At 46.2% G+C, this 6570-nt stretch overlaps 1 non-coding gene across 1 annotated transcript; it reads left to right on the top strand.

Moving 5' to 3' along the window:
• Window positions 1-5438: 5438 nt before the first annotated feature.
• Window positions 5439-5510, top strand: Trnai-aau (transfer RNA isoleucine (anticodon AAU)). The gene has a single exon. It is a non-coding gene; the product is annotated as a tRNA-Ile (tRNA).
• The last annotated feature ends 1060 nt before the right edge of the window (window positions 5511-6570 follow it).

Here is a 6570-nt window from a genome sequence, read left to right as displayed (position 1 = left end):
TACAGGTTCGAATGCTGTCACGCTTCTGTTTTTCCAGTTCTGAAAAAGAAACATAACGTTTTAATGTAGCAATTGAGCAGTACGAAACCGTCTGAATGTTGCTGTTGACCATTTTTTGCTTGGAGATGCTCTTGAGCTTGAAACACACACAACAAGACCGGTGTTAACTAGCGAAATGGTCGGCAGAGTGCCGACACAGCGAGTTTTGACTATCACTTGCACATCTAAAACAACGTCGGAAAGTAACTCGTTCGGCTTTTGAGTCACATAAAGTATGTGCGTTAATTTTGACGCCACTAGCTCTGCATGTTGTCATGCAATTTCTTTACCTCTCAGAAAGGATTATGACATAAAAGTGAAGTACGTGACGAGTGTGACGTTAGGAAAACATTAGGCATCATGGAGAGATTCTGTATGGGGCCACCCAACCCAAACGAGTACTGTGTGACGTGCTACCCGGCAGGTATTCACCGAGGTAGCCGGCTAGCTCAGTCGGTAGAGCGTCAGACTCTTAATCCCAGGGTCGTGGGTTCGAGCCAGACGCTGGGCGGAACGGAGTTTTGTTCCGCTGCAGGTGTAAATTACCGTTTTTCTGATTAACGAGATTTAATGGAAATAGCAACTTTAAACTTTGCCTACGTCTCTGTCAGTCGCAAGGAAGCTGTATTTGAAGGTGAAGGTGATTTTGTAGACATGTGTGAAAGACATGTTCTGAAATGCAAGTGTTGTTGTTTGCAGAGCACATCGGTTACGTGTCAGATGTGTAGCCAAGCAGTAATTTGTCGCCATAGCTGCAAATATTAGCCGGTAATATGAAGTGTTGTCAGCTAAAGTCTGATGATGCAGACGACCGTAAGGACGAAGTACCCAAGAGTACCGCTAGGCCGCGCCTCTTTAGCTCAGTGGTAGAGCAATGGTCTAATAAACCAGGGGTCGTAAGTTCTATCCTCACAGGAAAAAGATGAATTTTGGAAATCAGTTGCGCGTCGTGGCCGTATAGCAAACAGTACCTGTGATGACGAACAATTAGCGACAGGCGTTTTTTTAACAATCACTCTCAGATGCGATTAAGGCGAATGGCGCAGATAAAGCATTTGCCAAAGCGATACAGCATAAGGTGGGACGAGGCAGTCTGAATTACATTTTATAGATCTATTTCTCACATATCTCAGAGCCTCTCGCGATATTCGTCGTCGTCGTCGTCGTCGTCGCCGCCGCCGCTTCTGCAGAAGTAGCAAATGGCAATCGTAGCAAATGCGGCGAGGGACGCCCTGCCTTCGATTCCGAATGCACAAAGTGTGTGGTCTTGTTTCTCAGTCTATATTTGGTCGGTCACGTCAGAGGTTGAATGTAACGAATGGGTGGGAAAGAGCAAGGGGCAGCGGCTGTGTAGAACGAAAACGCAAATCCTCAGGGGTGTGAGCGTTTCGAGATGAGTCGTATACATGTAAATGTTGGTCGTCCGTGACCGTGTAGCCTAATGGATAAGGCCTAGGACTTCGGATCTGAAGATTACAGGTTCGAATGCTGTCACGCTTGTGTTTTTCCAGTTCTGAAAAAGAAACATAACGTTTTAATGTAGCAATTGAGCAGTACGAAACCGTCTGAATGTTGCTGTTGACCATTTTTTGCTTGGAGATGCTCTTGAGCTTGAAACACACACAACAAGACCGGTGTTAACTAGCGAAATGGTCGGCAGAGTGCCGACACAGCGAGTTTTGACTATCACTTGCACATCTAAAACAACGTCGGAAAGTAACTCGTTCGGCTTTTGAGTCACATAAAGTATGTGCGTTAATTTTGACGCCACTAGCTCTGCATGTTGTCATGCAATTTCTTTACCTCTCAGAAAGGATTATGACATAAAAGTGAAGTACGTGACGAGTGTGACGTTAGGAAAACATTAGGCATCATGGAGAGATTCTGTATGGGGCCACCCAACCCAAACGAGTACTGTGTGACGTGCTACCCGGCAGGTATTCACCGAGGTAGCCGGCTAGCTCAGTCGGTAGAGCGTCAGACTCTTAATCCCAGGGTCGTGGGTTCGAGCCAGACGCTGGGCGGAACGGAGTTTTGTTCCGCTGCAGGTGTAAATTACCGTTTTTCTGATTAATGAGATTTAATGGAAATAGCAACTTTAACTTTGCCTACGTCTCTGTCAGTCGCAAGGAAGCTGTATTTGAAGGTGAAGGTGATTTTGTAGACATGTGTGAAAGACATGTTCTGAAATGCAAGTGTTGTTGTTTGGAGAGCACATCGGTTACGTGTCAGATGTGTAGCCAAGCAGTAATTTGTCGCCATAGCTGCAAATATTAGCCGGTAATATGAAGTGTTGTCAGCTAAAGTCTGATGATGCAGACGACCGTAAGGACGAAGTACCGAAGAGTACCGCTAGGCCGCGCGTCTTTAGCTCAGTGGTAGAGCACTGGTCTAATAAACCAGGGGACGTAAGTTCCATCCTCACAGGAGAAAGATGAATTTTGGAAATCAGTTGCGCGTCGTGGCCGTATAGCAAACAGTACCTGTGATGACGAACAATTAGCGACAGGCGTTTTTTTAACAATCACTCTCAGATGCGATTAAGGCGAATGGCGCAGATAAAGCATTTGCCAAAGCGGTACAGCATAAGGTGGGACGAGGCAGTCTGAATTACATTTTATAGATGTATTTCTCACATATCTCAGAGCCTCTCGCGATATTCGTCGTCGTCGTCGTCGTCGTCGCCGCCGCCGCCGCCGCCGCTTCTGCAGAAGTAGCAAATGGCAATCGTAGCAAATGCGGCGAGGGACGCCCTGCCTTCGATTCCGAATGCACAAAGTGTGTGGTCTTGTTTCTCAGTCTATATTTGGTCGGTCACGTCAGAGGTTGAATGTAACGAATGGGTGGGAAAGAGCAAGGGGCAGCGGCTGTGTAGAACGAAAACGCAAATCCTCAGGGGTGTGAGCGTTTCGAGATGAGTCGTATACATGTAAATGTTGGTCGTCAGTGACCGTTTAGCCTAATGGATAAGGCGTAGGACTTCGGATCTGAAGATTACAGGTTCGAATGCCGTCACGCTTCTGTTTTTCCAGTTCTGAAAAAGAAACATAACGTTTTAATGTAGCAATTGAGCAGTACGAAACCGTCTGAATGTTGCTGTTGACCATTTTTTGCTTGGAGATGCTCCTGAGCTTGAAACACACACAACAAGACCGGTGTTAACTAGCGAAAAAGTCGGCAGAGTGCCGACACAGCGAGTTTTGACTATCACTTGCACATCTAAAACAACGTCGGAAAGTAACTCGTTCGGCTTTTGAGTCACATAAAGTATGTGCGTTAATTTTGACGCCACTAGCTCTGCATGTTGTCATGCAATTTCTTTACCTCTCAGAAATGATTATGACATAAAAGTGAAGTACGTGACGAGTGTGACGTTAGGAAAACATTAGGCATCATGGAGAGATTCTGTATGGGACCACCCAACCCAAACGAGTACTGTGTGACGTGCTACCCGGCAGGTATTCACCGAGGTAGCCGGCTAGCTCAGTCGGTAGAGCGTCAGACTCTTAATCCCAGGGTCGTGGGTTCGAGCCAGACGCTGGGCGGAACGGAATTTTGTTCCGCTGCAAGTGTAAATTACCGTTTTTCTGATTAACGAGATTTAATGGAAATAGCAACTTTAAACTTTGCCTACGTCTCTGTCAGTCGCAAGGAAGCTGTATTTGAAGGTGAAGGTGATTTTGTAGACATGTGTGAAAGACATGTTCTGAAATGCAAGTGTTGTTGTTTGGAGAGCACATCGTTTACGTGTCAGATGTGTAGCCAAGCAGTAATTTGTCGCCATAGCTGCAAATATTAGCCGGTAATATGAAGTGTTGTCAGCTAAAGTCTGATGATGCAGACGACCGTAAGGACGAAGTACCCAAGAGTACCGCTAGGCCGCGCGTCTTTAGCTCAGTGGTAGAGCACTGGTCTAATAAACCAGGGGTCGTAAATTCCATCCTCACAGGAGAAAGATGAATTTTGGAAATCAGTTGCGCGTCGTGGCCGTATAGCAAACAGTACCTGTGATGACGAACAATTAGCGACAGGCGTTTTTTTAATAATCACTCTCAGATGCGATTAAGGCGAATGGCGCAGATAAAGCATTTGCCAAAGCGGTACAGCATAAGGTGGGACGAGGCAGTCTGAATTACATTTTATAGATCTATTTCTCACATATCTCAGAGCCTCTCGCGATATTCGTCGTCGTCGTCGTCGTCGTCGCCGCCGCCGCCGCTTCTGCAGAAGTAGCAAATGGCAATCGTAGCAAATGCGGCGAGGGACGCCCTGCCTTCGATTCCGAATGCACAAAGTGTGTGGTCTTGTTTCTCAGTCTATATTTGGTCGGTCACGTCAGAGGTTGAATGTAACGAATGGGTGGGAAAGAGCAAGGGGCAGCGGCTGTGTAGAACGAAAACGCAAATCCTCAGGGGTGTGAGCGTTTCGAGATGAGTCGTATACATGTAAATGTTGGTCGTCCGTGACCGTGTAGCCTAATGGATAAGGCGTAGGACTTCGTATCTGAAGATTACAGGTTCGAATGCTGTCACGCTTCTGTTTTTCCAGTTCTGAAAAAGAAACATAACGTTTTAATGTAGCAATTGAGCAGTACGAAACCGTCTGAATGTTGCTGTTGACCATTTTTTGCTTGGAGATGCTCTTGAGCTTGAAACACACACAACAAGACCGGTGTTAACTAGCGAAAAAGTCGGCAGAGTGCCGACACAGCGAGTTTTGACTATCACTTGCACATCTAAAACAACGTCGGAAAGTAACTCGTTCGGCTTTTGAGTCACATAAAGTATGTGCGTTAATTTTGACGCCACTAGCTCTGCATGTTGTCATGCAATTTCTTTACCTCTCAGAAATGATTATGACATAAAAGTGAAGTACGTGACGAGTGTGACGTTAGGAAAACATTAGGCATCATGGAGAGATTCTGTATGGGACCACCCAACCCAAACGAGTACTGTGTGACGTGCTACCCGGCAGGTATTCACCGAGGTAGCCGGCTAGCTCAGTCGGTAGAGCGTCAGACTCTTAATCCCAGGGTCGTGGGTTCGAGCCAGACGCTGGGCGGAACGGAATTTTGTTCCGCTGCAAGTGTAAATTACCGTTTTTCTGATTAACGAGATTTAATGGAAATAGCAACTTTAAACTTTGCCTACGTCTCTGTCAGTCGCAAGGAAGCTGTATTTGAAGGTGAAGGTGATTTTGTAGACATGTGTGAAAGACATGTTCTGAAATGCAAGTGTTGTTGTTTGGAGAGCACATCGGTTACGTGTCAGATGTGTAGCCAAGCAGTAATTTGTCGCCATAGCTGCAAATATTAGCCGGTAATATGAAGTGTTGTCAGCTAAAGTCTGATGATGCAGACGACCGTAAGGACGAAGTACCCAAGAGTACCGCTAGGCCGCTCCTTTTTAGCTCAGTGGTAGAGCACTGGTCTAATAAACCAGGGGTCGTAAGTTCCATCCTCACAGGAGAAAGATGAATTTTGGAAATCAGTTGCGCGTCGTGGCCGTATAGCAAACAGTACCTGTGATGACGAACAATTAGCGACAGGCGTTTTTTTTAAGAATCACTCTCAGATGCGATTAAGGCGAATGGCGCAGATAAAGCATTTGCCAAAGCGATACAGCATAAGGTGGGACGAGGCAGTCTGAATTACATTTTATAGATGTATTTCTCACATATCTCAGAGCCTCTCGCGATATTCGTCGTCGTCGTCGTCGTCGTCGTCGTCGTCGTCGTCGTCGCCGCCGCCGCTTCTGCAGAAGTAGCAAATGGCAATCGTAGCAAATGCGGCGAGGGTCGCCCTGCCTTCGATTCCGAATGCACAAAGTGTGTGGTCTTGTTTCTCAGTCTATATTTGGTCGGTCTCGTCAGAGGTTGAATGTAACGAATGGGTGGGAAAGAGCAAGGGGCAGCGGCTGTGTAGAACGAAAACACAAATCCTAAGGGGTGTGAGCGTTTAGATATGAGTCGTATACATGTAAATGTTGGTCGTCAGTGACCGTGTAGCCTAATGGATAAGGCGTAGGACTTCGGATCTGAAGATTACAGGTTCGAATGCTGTCACGCTTGTGTTTTTCCAGTTCTGAAAAAGAAACATAACGTTTTAATGTAGCAATTGAGCAGTACGAAACCGTCTGAATGTTGCTGTTGACCATTTTTTGCTTGGAGATGCTCTTGAGCTTGAAACACACACAACAAGACCGGTGTTAACTAGCGAAATGGTCGGCAGAGTGCCGACACAGCGAGTTTTGACTATCACTTGCACATCTAAAACAACGTCGGAAAGTAACTCGTTCGGCTTTTGAGTCACATAAAGTATGTGCGTTAATTTTGACGCCACTAGCTCTGCATGTTGTCATGCAATTTCTTTACCTCTCAGAAATGATTATGACATAAAAGTGAAGTACGTGACGAGTGTGACGTTAGGAAAACATTAGGCATCATGGAGAGATTCTGTATGGGACCCCCCAACCCAAACGAGTACTGTGTGACGTGCTACCCGGCAGGTATTCACCGAGGTAGCCGGCTAGC

Source organism: Schistocerca gregaria, unplaced genomic scaffold, assembly GCF_023897955.1.
Source record: "Schistocerca gregaria isolate iqSchGreg1 unplaced genomic scaffold, iqSchGreg1.2 ptg001040l, whole genome shotgun sequence".
In the NCBI taxonomy this organism is placed as follows: domain Eukaryota; kingdom Metazoa; phylum Arthropoda; class Insecta; order Orthoptera; family Acrididae; genus Schistocerca; species Schistocerca gregaria.
Note: the sequence above shows the minus strand (reverse complement) of the source record. Positions and strands in the feature narration are given on the sequence as shown.